At 42.9% G+C, this 14,277-nt stretch overlaps 1 protein-coding gene across 6 annotated transcripts in view; it reads right to left on the bottom strand.

Moving 5' to 3' along the window:
- The window catches only part of kcnab2a (potassium voltage-gated channel subfamily A regulatory beta subunit 2a), a 73,618-nt gene that overhangs the window by 55,275 nt on the left and 4,066 nt on the right, over nucleotides 1-14,277 (bottom strand). Inside the window, exon 1 of one of the 6 annotated variants that reach the window (XM_086116874.1) lies at nucleotides 8,574-8,795. The exons of 4 other annotated variants lie outside the window; for them this stretch is intronic. The gene's annotated coding sequence lies outside the window, so the exon portion shown is untranslated. Of the gene's footprint in view, nucleotides 1-8,290; nucleotides 8,429-8,573; nucleotides 8,796-14,277 lie in introns of those variants that run through there. One more of the 6 variants, XM_086116875.1, reaches the window with a different exon arrangement.

Genomic DNA, 14,277 nt, shown 5'->3' with positions numbered 1-14,277 from the left:
AAATACAACAAAGTCCTAATCCTGCCTTCCTACTTGGAAAACATCTACGGGGGGTCCTCGGTTTACAGGCGTCCCGACAAAAGGAGTTGTCGAGTTTACGAACGCCACACAATTAACTTGTTGAACCGTGGTTCACAAACCCGAGCCGTTCAGAGACTCTGTTCACAACCTGAAATGCTTAAGGCAGATGTGAGTCTCAATTCCATACTCAGGTCACAGAATTGCACACGGGTTTTGTCTTGCCTGTTAAAATTGTGGTACGACTTCCAAAGAGGTACAAGAGAACAGCGAAACAAAGGCCAAATGGAGAAAAGTGTGCACCACTTGAACACCACACACGACAAAAACCCCCAGCAGAGGCCAATTTGTGTCCATAATAATCCATGAAATACCGCCGTGAATTTGAGTGCACAATTTCCTGGTTATGATACAATACGAGATGAATGATCCCAAGATGCTCATACCGTTGACAGCAGGAAGATGAATCAGCACTTGGTGTGTTCGCTTTCTTCAGCTCTTGCGCAGAGTTATAGCCTATCCCGGCAGAACAAACTGGCGCTTCAACAGAAACGCCATCCGATACGTGTGCAAATCACAGAGACATGGACAGTCAGAAAGACTGAAGCGGAATTGAACAGGCCAGGCTTTATGGCTCTAAGGGCCTGCGTAGGCCATTGCTCTCACTGCGGAGAGGGGAAAATGCTGCAGTCCGCCAAGACAGGACATTAGCACACTGCAGCAGGAATATAAAACCCTCACTGAAGAGAAAAAAAAAGTTGTCAACATAGACTAAATAACAGAGAAAAGTGTAGCCATGATATGGTTGGTTCAAATCCCTTTAATACCAGTAATCATGTTTTCAGGAACACTTGGACTTTTGTCATTGTCAAATACAAACAGATGTTGACCAATCTCATACGAGTACGTTCAACGCATTGGGAAATAAACCACTTTTGTAAGAAGTTGAAACACACGCGCGCACGCATGCACGCACACGCACGCACGCACACACACACACACACACAAACACACACACACACACACACACACACACACACACACACACACACACACACACACACACACACACACACACACACACACACACACGTTCTTCTGCCCTTTGATAACAAGTGACAAGCATCTGGCTGCTAGCTAGCATCCAAGTGTGCACACCTGCTTTTTGTCAATCAACGGTCATGCAAAGTGGCCCCCAAAATGTAGATGTTGGACCACCACGACGTGCTCAGGAGGTTTAAATCCACTCCAAGTATACGTTTTGCATTTGTGTGCGTTCACTTGACAGACCCTAACACGTACGGTGACGGCAATACTGACGAACGAAATCAACATACATCAACACATCTCAGTTCTCGCCGTTTATACAATCGTATCAACATACCACAGTCGCATCAGATACAAATCTAAACTCAAAAACGTCATCTGCTCCAGCTCCAGACGAGAGTCAGATCAAGAGGACGGAAAAGGAAATGGAAAAAAAACAAAACAAGTGTAAGCCTACTATGGTAAAACTGACAAATGAAGCGCACTTCATTGAGGCAACACATCTTTTCAACCATCCGCATGGCTACTGCAGATTATCTCGGATCATCAGGATAATCTAACACTTGTTAATAATGCATCAATTAGAGCTGAACTTGCTGTTTGTTATTCAACTACTGACTGTAATTATAACATTACCAGTGCATACATTTTGGTTAGTGATCGTCTACAACCACATTCCAACCAATTTTGGCCATGCCGCCGGCGCCGCGGTTGTAAAGGAGCTACAATACGATGAAACTGAAACACTCTCGCTTGGACTTAAGTACTTGGACATCGTATTTTGAGAAAACATGTGGCTCAACTTCAAAGGATAAACTTCTAGACTTCTTAATCCCTTGATGCTGTCTGAAATCACGTTGAGAAGTGTGCCAAAAGTCCCTCATTTTGACAGTTGCATTTCTCAAATGATTCACATTTAAGAGACTTGCGGCCCCCATGTAAGAAAACACTGCAATACTACTTTTTTATTTTGTGCACTGGACAACTGCATCCTGGCTTGGCTCTGGCACAGTAAAACAGAGGGAAACGGATGCAATGAACTAGCAAATTGCAAAATTGTACAACAACCCACACACAGCACTCTTCGCTCATACAGTGCGTGCTATTTTGCTCACTCAAAGTGGTCATTTTGTCAAGGACGACGGACGACCCTCACACACACACACACACACACACACATGTGCTCACCCACCTCCATTAATAATCAGACAAGGTTTTCACTTTCAAAGTGCGTATTTGTCCTCGTTTTACTTTGATATTCGAAAAGTGCATGGAAAACTTGGGTATTATTAAATCTCACCACATCTCAGTCAGCATCTATTAGAGTCACTTATTTAAAACACTTCCCTTTTAAGAAGGGACGCCGCTCTCATAAAACCTTCGAAGTGAACACACACTTATTCGACTCTAATTAGTAACAAGCTCTTTTGCAACTAGGCAACACAAAGAGCAATGTCTTTTTTTTTTTTTTTGGAATACTCCACAGAAGCCTGGGTGAGTTTCGGACGTTTACACCTCATGCCGCCAGGCACCACCTCTTAAAGGCCCATTCATGTATCACAGACACTAACACGGACAGTATTTTCTATACCGGGGTGCCCAAACTTTTTTGACCGAAGATCTAGTGTTCAATCAACCGGGATCGACCCGTTAGCGCGCACGCGCGCATATGCACACACGTGCACACGCATGCCATGATGAGCAACAGCCTGACGCTGAGGCATGCGACGCACTTTTGCAGCCTGTTAACGATCGTAGCTCACGCGTATCATTTAAAAATGCTTCTCTCGGCCCTCCAGATTCCCATTCTTTGCCGTCCCCTCTGTAAATTGTACAAAAACTCTAAATGAGAATAATGTTAACGATGAAAGATTAGCGCAATAACTCTGAGCACAAGCTGCAACTGCAGACTGCTGAGCGCTAACAACTTCCGGTGACGCAGTCCCACGTCACCGTAGGTTAAAGATGACCTGCTTTATTTGATTTTTAAAATACTTTTTGTGAAAGTGAGACTGATAGAATGACTCGAGTGCAGTGTGCATTAACACAAAAAATATATTACTAACATGCACAGAGACACACATGTTTTTGAGGGTTTTTTTCCCCTCTACACCCCTCGGATTGATTTGGGACGAGTCCCTGACCTACTGGTCGATCATGATCGATGTAATGGGCACCCCTGTTCTATACATACTTGCAACATTTTGTATTCAAATTAGTGTAGCATGCGTGTAAGCGTGTTTGAATAAATTCCAATTTGTTTAAAGCATGTGGGTGGATAAAAACTAAAAATGTTTTCATATGGGCTCCCAAAATGGCAGATTTTCACCTATGGCAGGTGAGTCTGGAACATTTGAACATTTGAACCACAATGAACACGGACTGATTGAATGGACCTTGACTGACCTTGAGTTTTTCAAGAAACTAAATTTATCATAAAGTGACAGATTCTCCAGAAAAAGATTAGCTTTACCCGAGAGGAAGGAGAACAGCAATTATATGTTCTATTGTCCACTTGCATTCACGCTGTTCAAATCATGACGCTCCAACCTTTGGATCGGTTGCAGACGCCAGAAGAGATCCGCCACTTCAGAAGCAGCAATTGCACACGCTCCCTTCCGTTCGTCTGAACACATCCAGCATACGTGTGTGCGCAGCAGCGGTTTGACTCGCTCACGCTTGACTTAGCGGGGTCGCTAGTTTCCCACACTTACACGAGACTTGTGCAGCTGCTCTTTTCTATCACGTTTCGCCTTCGTGAGACACTGTATTGGTTGGCATTGGCAGAGATGCCCTTTTGTGTGGAACAGAGCGACAGAAAGTTTGATGCGGCAATACCGAATGGGCCTTAGTAAATGGACAGCTCCTGCCTCTTGCCTCTGCGTATTAGTATGTATTTCTTGCCCGCTATACCGTGCACTATAGAGTGGAGTATTAGCCTCGAACAATGCCAACAGGGCAGCTACAGTGCAATGGATAAAAACGCCAGACCTACTGTCGATAAGTAGGACAAACTTAATGGTCACATTCGCTGCACAATGACTGAGTGTAGTATATGAATCGAAGCATGCCGGCTACATTTTGACTTTCTATAGGACCTATAGAAAAGAGCTGACAATCCCATTTTCTTCTGTACACACAGACCCGTGTTACATCAGACGCCCTACAGAAGCTCCTTAGTGCCTGTGCGGCCGAGCATGAGAATGGCGGGCCCCAGGTTTCCTGAGGCATGAAGGGTTAACATGGTGCTGTTTATTCATGTCTCGATAAATGCCGCGGGCCTTGCCCACGGTATGTGTCAAAACCAATCATTGTTGAAGATAAACGCATTTGTTGACTGATTTATGCCACCCTGGGGTAAATGTGGCCACGCCATTTACTTTGATCCACCGTGTCTGGGCAACGTGTCCAGGTCATGTCGTGGGCGGCCAATGCCATCTGTGCTGTTACATTAACCTTGATAAAATTGGAGACCAACAGCAGGAATGTGAGAATGTGAAATACTGCTAGTGGTGTAATCCACTCCAATTTTGCTGTACTGCTGTAATCGTGAACCATTGCCTCAGTCAGTTGCTTATGCGGTGACTACACGGGATACGCTCCAGACCCATCTGCAATAAGTAAAATTTCTGCAATAGAGAGACCAAATTAAACTTTTTTCCCCATAGTTTTACTCCTACCACAGGCTTTAAACTTTTTTTTCAACTGTAATAAAAAAAGAAGCAAAATTTTTAAACATAGCAATTGAAAAAACAATTGCCAGAATAAAAAATAAAATAAAATTCATCAAAAATACTGTGCAAAACATGTAACATCTGCGTGGTTGATATGTGCCTTTTAGAGGCGGGGCCCTGTGGGCCACCCCATGTGATGGTGGTTAGCCTGATGCAAGTTGGTCGGTGGGCTAAAGTTATGACAAGTCTGCGTGTGAGGGCTTGGCCATGATCCGTGGCCGGCAGTCGCTCCTGCGTGAGTGTGCGCTTATTGTGTTAAAGAGGAAGTTAATTAAAAAATGTGCTTTACAATAATATGTTCTACGCAGCTTCGCTAGTTTAAACACAGTGTTGATTAATATTGTGTTTGTGGAATATGACTTTAAGCAGCAAAATCCGCCTGTTTTTATAGCTTGCAGGGGGCAGCCATTTTGCCACTTGCTCGGGGCTCAAGTGATGACGAATCACGGCGGCTGACCTCTTTTTTTGAGTTTGGACATGTGATGTTCGCAAGTTGAACTGATCGATGATTGGCCCCAAAAGTCCTGATCGTGTAAAACAGCTTTTTTTTGGACACGGTAAAGCCTACAGCAGATTTAAGAAATTTCTCATCAGGTATCGTGTATTAAGACGATTAGGAAGGGCAGGTGTTGAATATGTTAAAGCCTGAAGCCCATCTGCCAAATTCAAGTGTGACAAAATATGGTTCCAGTGTGTGTCTGTGAGATGGTGATGCCGCATGGGAACTAGAAAACAGGTTAATGAAGCTAAACGGGACATGAAATCTCAACAGCAGAATGATTACTAAACTCACTTTAGGAAAACACCCCCACTCGAGCATCCAGCAGACCAAAGCCATAAACAGTGTCAGGACCTACATTAGCGTAGCATTGAGATGAGCGAAAATGTCAAAAGATGCCAGTGGCCAGTCAGTGTCAGCCTCTCACCCCAGTGATTCTGCCACTCGAGCATTAAACCTCGATGGATGTTTCAGTTACGCTCGTCACTCGCCAATCCGAGGGAGCCTCGGCTAACATCGCTAACAGCTTGCAATTGACTCTGGCTTTATTTTTAGACATTTCACATATGAGACTTGACTTTGAATGCGTGAGCACTAGCAGAACTGAGTTACGGTCGAATGGATTTCGTGTTTACACTGTACTAGAGCTGGCGATGCAACAAAGATTTTGCGTTATTCAAACAATATACTGACTCGTGAAGCCAAGAGATTTATTTATGATGTTTACATTTTTGATGAATTCCGAAGATTAGATTATCGAAGTTATGCACTGAAGAGGCAGTTAAGGTAATACCATACGTTAGTTTTTGGGCTCACAACACATTCGATTAGCCAGCTTCGGATGATTTAGCCGATCAAAGGACAGTGAAGACACCGCGGTGTGTAAGAGTGTAACTTTGGATTGAAAATGTGTCTCGACAAGTACAAGAGAGTGGCATTGAATTTGAGTATGAAATAGCAGACTTGAGTGACTAAGGATGCATACCAAAACACATTGGGTAGTATGACTAGTTATTTAAAAACAAAAAACAAATCAGTTTAGAGTTGACCCAATGCTATTTTTAAAACTTTGCACTAGTTTGCCTTAAACCCTGCAGAAATCATCTGAAAAGCCCCAGCAAAATATCCTGCATACAATTCATTAAGTATGCATGAATTGTTTCGGGCGCAGATACAGGTAGAAATGCCTCAAAGTAAAAGAGTCGAGCCAAAACAAACCTCACTGATAAAGACACGCGGAAATTGCTCAAAACAACAACTCCTTGTGTTCTGTCTGATCCATTTTGTGGTCATCCATACAGGACATCCATAACTATTTTATGCTTTCATCTGACACGGTATACGTGCAGCCGCCTCTGTATTAAAAGAGACCTCTTGTACATTGAAGTGGTCACTCAAAATGACTAAGAGATGCTCTTCATTGTGTTGACGACTCATGGTGGGGAACAAACAGTAAGTACTGTCATGTGATCAGTTCATACTTGAGGTTTGATCGTCTCTGGCGCGATTCGTTTCCTGGCTCAAATATTATCATTGGAACGCTGGTGCGCACCTAAATCCGTTGCTCACAGACAAATTCTGGTCCATCAAACAGTTCAGCTGAAAAATGAGGACACTAATATGAGGACCAAAGCTACAAGCCAGTATTTAAGTGACAGCTGAAAGTAGAGCTGAGCCATATGACGGTACATATATATTTATATCGCGAAGACAATCCATAACGTTTTATCGTGTCACTTTTCTACTATTGGGTCTATCGTCAGTTGTCACCTGCGAATCCAACTTTGATCAGCAAACTAGCAGGCACTTTATAAGTATCCAGAGAGATCATTAATGCAAAATAATGCGACACAAAAAGCTAAATAGGAAATTTTATTGCATCCCGTCCGTCACCCGGGAGGAGTGGCCTAGAAGGTGAAATGTATTGACGATAATCGAATTTAAAAAATGGATGCATATTGTATACTGAATGCATATAATATTACGAATGTGAGCTTAACAACACAGTCCTGTGTTTTGCGATCTACACATTAAATGTTCTCAAAATTACACCAAAGAGCACCGTTGTATTTTATTTTTGTATTCAATATATTTTTTATGGCAATTATTTAGATCCACCTATAATAATATTCATTAGAATGGTAGGTAAGATATAGAGTCACTTTCCTGAAGTTTATCAGAGTTAAAAACAGCCCACAGCATAGTGACTCATCATTCCCGGTTGAGAAAATGCATGAACAGAGCAATTAATACAGGTGAAGACTTTCTTGAAAACCAAGATCGCCCTGACACCTATTACCTACGCCTCATCCTATCTGCCCACTCTAACACCTAAGCCAAACATTAACCCTGACCTTATGCCCGCTCCCAAACTCCTATGACCACCTTCGACTACTTTGTAGTCACGTAACATTTTCCTCTTGTCACTACAGTTGCTTCCAACAGCTTCCCGCACCAAACAGAACCCCTGCTGCCGGCCTCTCCTTTGGATTCTGCTTGGATCGTAACCCATCCCGTGCAAGTAGGCATACTGGTAACCGTGAGTAAAATAGCAGATACAAGGGACGGAAAGATGTGGGCACGCACACACTTTTCAGCTCCTGCGACAATCAGCCTCTGATATTTTCCAAAACATAAACACAGCAAGCCATTCGTCTAAAATGATCTTTCTCCGTCTCATATAGAATAGTTTGGGCTTCTTTTCCGGGTGTTGCTGGCAACTGCAACAGATAAAACTGCAGCGGCAGCGGCAGTATCAGCAGGGCATCTGAGGTGAGAAGGAATCACGCCTTCTTGCCTAAATGCAGATGTTTGAACATGTGGACTTTCCCTTTCTCTATTTTGGCATGCCAAGTCTCTGGCGAGGATTCAAACGGTAGCACATGCATAAAACATGACAGAGATTCAGAAAACGGAACGTGATGGAGAGAGACACAAGTACAGAGCAGCATAATAAGGTATGCAAAGTCCGTTTTCAATGCAGCAGCCCTACCAAGCGTACTGACATCCACAGAGACAGCCGCGACAGCTCAAGAAGAACAACTCCGATTTGCTACTGCGCGCCAGCGTTAAATGTTGCCGTGTACAAATGTAGCACGGGCAAGCCGTAGCATTCTGACTCTCATTGACAGACTTACGTGAGGAAGCAAGAGAGGGACGAAAGAGGAAGATACATAGAATGAGTAGACAGAGTGAGAGAGAGAGAGAGAGAGACAGTGGCTGTATGCAGCCTCTGAGGCAGAAATGATGCTGGGGGGGGGGGGGGGGGGACCCACCTCAGGTTGCGGCGGACTCCTGACGCAGTGACTGGAAGCGAGGAATAAATGTAAATTATTCGAGCAATGGAGGAACACCAGCTCAGTATTCGCCAACAATGAGCGGGGAGACGGAGAGAAGATCGGGAGGTGGGATGAGACGATGAATGACAACTCTCGCGGCCGCGGCGTATGATGCCGTGCGACTGAAATTGTGTGCCCGAGTGTGACGAGCATGTGAGCATCTGACACGAGCAAGATGGGAACAAGTGACACAAGACAAGCATGCGGAACAATGAGTAAGGAAGAAAGAGGCGAAAGGAGAACCACGAATAGATGTGTGAGCTGAGGGCATATGCATTAGAGGAAATGCCCCTCCCTCCTCACACACACGGACACACCTCCCTGTGCACAGTCAGCACTGAAGTAAGCTTTCGGTGAAACTGACTGAGGAAGAACAAGTGGGCAGGAGAGCGAAGAGAAAAGCTTGTGGTGCGAAATTCACTTTCACCAAAAGTGGCTCAAAGTTGACTAATGTGAACAAGCCCCCAACTGGAAAAACAACCATGCACTGTTTTATTAGAGGGTCTTTTTTACCCCTTTTAATCTCCATTGTCATACAAATTGATGGCATTGTGCCACCAGTGTAATATCAGAACAACCATTTCATGTCCACCAAGGTTTGGATCAGTTCTGTATGCACTTTTGGTACCCGAATTGCAAATCGATACTAAAACACTTTTCAGAGGCCTGCAGCTGGCGTCTCAGTCAGAGCAGCATGGTATGGGTAGCTTCAAATGAAAAGGAAAAAAAAAAAAAGGTTCCATTAATTTGCGATTATGTCGTCAAAGTAACATCGATAGCCACCTACACAACTTACAGTGGAAATGCAAGCCTAATAAACATTTATGGAACCCATACCGTGTCAAATTAAACGGCGCAGCTTGAAGCATGAGCCCATTTCACAGTCCGTCAAAGACAACTTTTTCTCGCTTGATGTTGCCGTTACATGTGAAAAGTAGACAGAATAAGGTACTGTATGTTAAAAGTAAGCTGTGAATTTCCCAATTTCTGAAGTAGTATGAGAAGCCTGTTGACCGTGTGAGAAATTTGAGAAAGGACAGGCCTGGGGTCAGGGAAAACCAAGACTCACATCCCCCACCCCATTGTGCAGAAAGCAATTGTCGCTGCCCTTCAAGTATTTGCGGGATTGGTTGCAACTGTGTGAGCAGGGCAGTTGGTTAACTGAAAGTCTGTAATTCAAAGACCCTCAAAGTATTCATTGTCCTCTCTATTCTCATCAACCTTTATCATTTCATTCAGGTAGTCATTGTACGGTTCAGGATAGTTGGAAAAAAATGTGGTTTAATGTGTTTTCTGTTGATTAAAAACCAAAGTTGCAACGTGTCTCCCGCCAACCCTCTGGTACTGTCATCACCATGTGATTAGAATCTCTATGAAACAGTGGCAAAATGTATGGATCAGTTTGTGGGCACCTTGAAAAAAATGTTTGATACTGGAAACATAATGAGACTGCATTGTTCAGTGGAAAAGGATGGCGCAGGCAGTCCCAGCGCGAGTCGGAAGATTATTAATTGATTTTTCAGATCTGACTGCTGTAGTCATGAGCTGGACAGGTGGCCTAACGGGAAGTTGGGCCCCGGGACAGGGCTTTTGGAGTGGCCCGGAGCCAAGGTCCCATCAGGTGCTCAGCCATTGGAGGACAACAATGTTTGTTCTTTTAAAGGAGCAGCATCGTTAAAGTCCATCGACCGTATATAGTGATTAGTTCTAATTAAGGCTGCAACGATACACCAAAGTTAAGATTTCATTTGTATCTCGATTTCTGATGCACAGTTCAATACGCCATTTTTGTCCTTGAAGGTGCATTCACATGTTAAATGTTTTGAACGTGACTTGGAGAAACTTTTTGTCGCACTTACAGCGAATAGTCTGGCTTTGGTCAACTACACAACTTGCATCACTGATGGCAACCAAGTAGACGAAATGCTCCCATACTGCTAATTTAAATGCATTTAGGGGCTCCTAAATCTGAGGATTATTCGTCGCAATTGCCATGATTCCTCCTCTCCTACAGACGATACAACCTGTCTTACAGCGCATTCGGGTTTTACTTCGCTTGCTTTTGCGAAGGCACTTTCGCTGCGATGTGGCGTTTGCATGAGGCAGACGATGTTTGTGCACACGGAGCCTCTTTTGATGGCTGCTTCTTATGTTTTGGGCAGACGAAAGCATCCTGATACTTTCAAAAATTCCGCTCCCGAGTCATGGTGGAAGATTTTCTTCCCCAAAAGCAATCCTCATGGGTTAATTGTTTTGATTTCTCCATCGCCACTGGTTCGAATGCCCCCTCTACGAACGACACGCTACTCCACCGGACACAACTGCACCCATGCATCCATTCCCCTCCACTGCTTATTCTGCAGCATGATCCTGACTGATCCCTTCACACACGCGGCCACCTGCTGGACAGATTTTAAACGATTGTCAATGCAGACAAGCCTGATCCTTTGAGGCTGCGTAACACCCTTCTGCACACTATGGCGCAAAAAGAAAAAAGAAAAAGCAAATGACGTATAAATACGCCATGGGTAAGGAGCTGTTTTCAAGACGTATTTATATGTCATGGGGATTGAATGAGTTAAATTTGGTAGCACTGTTAGCATATAAGGCTGTATTTGATTGAAGCCTAAAATTCAGAGAATTGGAAGGGGTGTATCGTGATTTAAGAAAAACACAATAAGTTTGTATCTTCCAGGTACTGTTTTGCGATTTTGGTTTCAATACTATCGTTGCATCCCTACTTCTGATTGTTCGCCATGGTATGTTGTTTTTGTTCCACAAACTCAAACAACACTTTCCCTGTAAAATGCAACATATCATTTACAAGGATGCTTAATTTGGAAATTGTACAATATGCTAAGCACTATGTTAGCGAGGAGTTTTATTTTCCAGCAACGTCCGGTATGACTGGACCTGCAGTTCCTGTGTGTTGCGGATTTGAACGAAAAAGAAAGACAGAAAAAAAAAAAGAATTCCTGCGGGAACAGGCTTGACACATTTGCCCTCAACACTCATGTTTCTGCCCTTGCGTCCAAAGAACTGCCTCTTCTGGAAACGAGCCGTATCAGCATCAACTCCAACAAGATATCACCAGACATTTGAGCGTTAGTTCTCTTTGCCATTATCAATAAGAGAAGTGGATTTGTGCGTAGAAGGAAAGACACTTACAAAAGCTAGAACCCAATGACCACAAAACGTATCTCATTCACTTTTATGTCTTTTACAGATGTATGTTGGGTGTTTTAAGAGGAACAAAATCCACCGATAATATTCATTTGAATGGCGTGCGTGATTTAGAGTCACTTCCCTGAAGTTTATCAGAGTTAAAAACAGCCCGCAGCATGGTGACTCATCATTCCCGGTCGAGAAAACACATGAACAGAGTAATTAATACAGGCGAAGACTTTTTTGTACGACAAACTCATTCAGCATAATAAAGTTTGATATGCAATTGCTTTCTATTATGGTAAGCAATTTCGTTTGTAATAACCATTGTTTATTTTGAAACAATGAGTCGTCCAAAATACCCCCTCGCAACTACGGTACACATTCAAAGGGAATAATGAGACGGTTAGCTGTATGAGGTCGTCTCCGTGACTCAGCACAAAGATGCTTCAGTAAAAATGAACAAGCCCGAATATCCAGTTGTGGTCCTCCAGACTACTAAAAATGACCGAATTGTTATTTTAATTATAAATGTGTTTTTCAGGAAACTCTTTTATGGTTTTGTGCCCGAAGGTTGATCAAGGTCATGAGGGGGATAGAAATACGAACACAATTCAGTACGCTCTGATCTGCAGGATCACTATCAGGGCAGATTCGGTTACGTGGAAAAAGGGCAAGTTCCAGGGTCAAACTCTCGCCATCATGAAGCCTTCGTTGACTCTACTGCCAATGTTCAAGTGACAGTTTATACATTCTGACGATCTTGGGCATGAAAAATCTATTCAAAATGTCCAAATAAAAATAGAATACCGATTGATTCTCCAACAAGCAATGAATTACTGGTTGGGTTGTCCACTTTGAATCAATAAAAAAACGACACCACACAAAGATACCTCCTTGCCTTAAGTATGATTGATACATGAACCACCACGTGTTCTTAACTACCACAACTCTACTCAAAACTGTCATCTCCCCTCAATGCCTGTCCATCTCTGCACATCGAATACGTTATTTGAACACTTTTTTTTTCAGAGTACTTTCACATGTCGGCAATTTGGAAACGCATCACGTCGTTCTGCACACTAATCATTTTTCTTCCATCACTGATTTTAAGATGGAGAGAAGCCAACATGAAAATCACAATTAAATATCAATTAATTGCCCAGCCTTAGTCGGCACCACAGTAGACTGAGGACCCTCTGCAATCGGATGGATTTGGCAATTTTTCGATAACAATCCATACACAAAACCAACCAAAGTTCATCGTTTCAGAACACATTTTATGAGCAATTTATGTAGATTTTCAGGGTAATTCCAAAGGGGTTCACAGACTTTGTCTTGCAACTGCATCTAATAAAATTATGAAGTATAGGTGCTACTGGTATGCAGTTTGGGTTATTGGGGGGAAAAAACAAAACTCCATGGGCAGAGACAACATGGAGGACACGTTCAGTGTGTTGTTTTTTTTATCACATCTCAAACTGCCAAAACAATTTGCATTAGCCTGCTTCGATGGGTGCTTGTGGTCTTGCCTAAACATAGCAACAAGGTTCCATTTTGCTCAGAATAGGTCACTAGAAATACATCAAATCAGAGCACTTTTTCCACTGTCTGTATGAAGGATGGGCAGATTCGAGTACAAAGTGAACCCACATTTCTTTTTTAAAGAATAGATCTACTTGCAATTAGTGACAACTGCAACAAAGAGACATTTTTTTTGGTGTGGTTTCACCTCTCCCACACTAGACACATTTCAACTAAAACAAATCACTTTTCTTAAACATATTTAAACACCTAAAATAGCTCAAGCATAAATTGTTTCCAAAATACTGTACAATATAGATCGCATGTGTGTGATTTTAATATCCGAGACCAGTGACTTTCAACGAGTGTGTCGTGGCACATTAGTGTGCCGTGAGAGATCATCGGGTGTGCCGCGGAAAATTATCCAGTCAATTACGTGGACAAAAATATGTAGTATTTTCTAATACGTTTTTTTGTTAATTTATCAATATAAACCACGCACAATGACAGGCAAAACAATGAAATACTCTTCCACTAAATGACTGAAGCTACATAATAAACTTGCACATATACCTTTTGTGAATCGCTTTGCCTCGTGGTGTGCCGTTAAATTTTTTCCAATGTGCAATATGTGCCTTGGCTCCAAAAAGGTTGAGAAACACTGTCCTAGACAGCAGTAATGCCTGGGGCAAGGGTCACCAATCTGGGGCCTATAAGCACGAGCAGCCTTTCACCCCTTAGTCACATGTTGTAAATAATTGTACGCTGTATTCGTTAAGAAAGTAATTCTAGTTAGCTGTTTGGGTGGCACTCATTTTGGTTTCAACATTTTCTCCCATGTATGTTTGTAGGGAGTCAGGTAGGAGACCACTGTTGGAGTTTCATTATTTTTGTTTTGGAAGTCGTGTAGTGGCTCACAAAGAGCAAAATGATGTCAGCTAACCCTACGAAA

Source organism: Hippocampus guttulatus, chromosome 8, assembly GCF_054856545.1.
Source record: "Hippocampus guttulatus isolate MCC_2025c chromosome 8, RoL_Hgut_1.0, whole genome shotgun sequence".
Lineage (NCBI taxonomy): Eukaryota > Metazoa > Chordata > Actinopteri > Syngnathiformes > Syngnathidae > Hippocampus > Hippocampus guttulatus.
The sequence above is the reverse complement of the archived record's forward strand: the minus strand, read 5'-3'. Positions and strand labels throughout refer to the sequence as shown.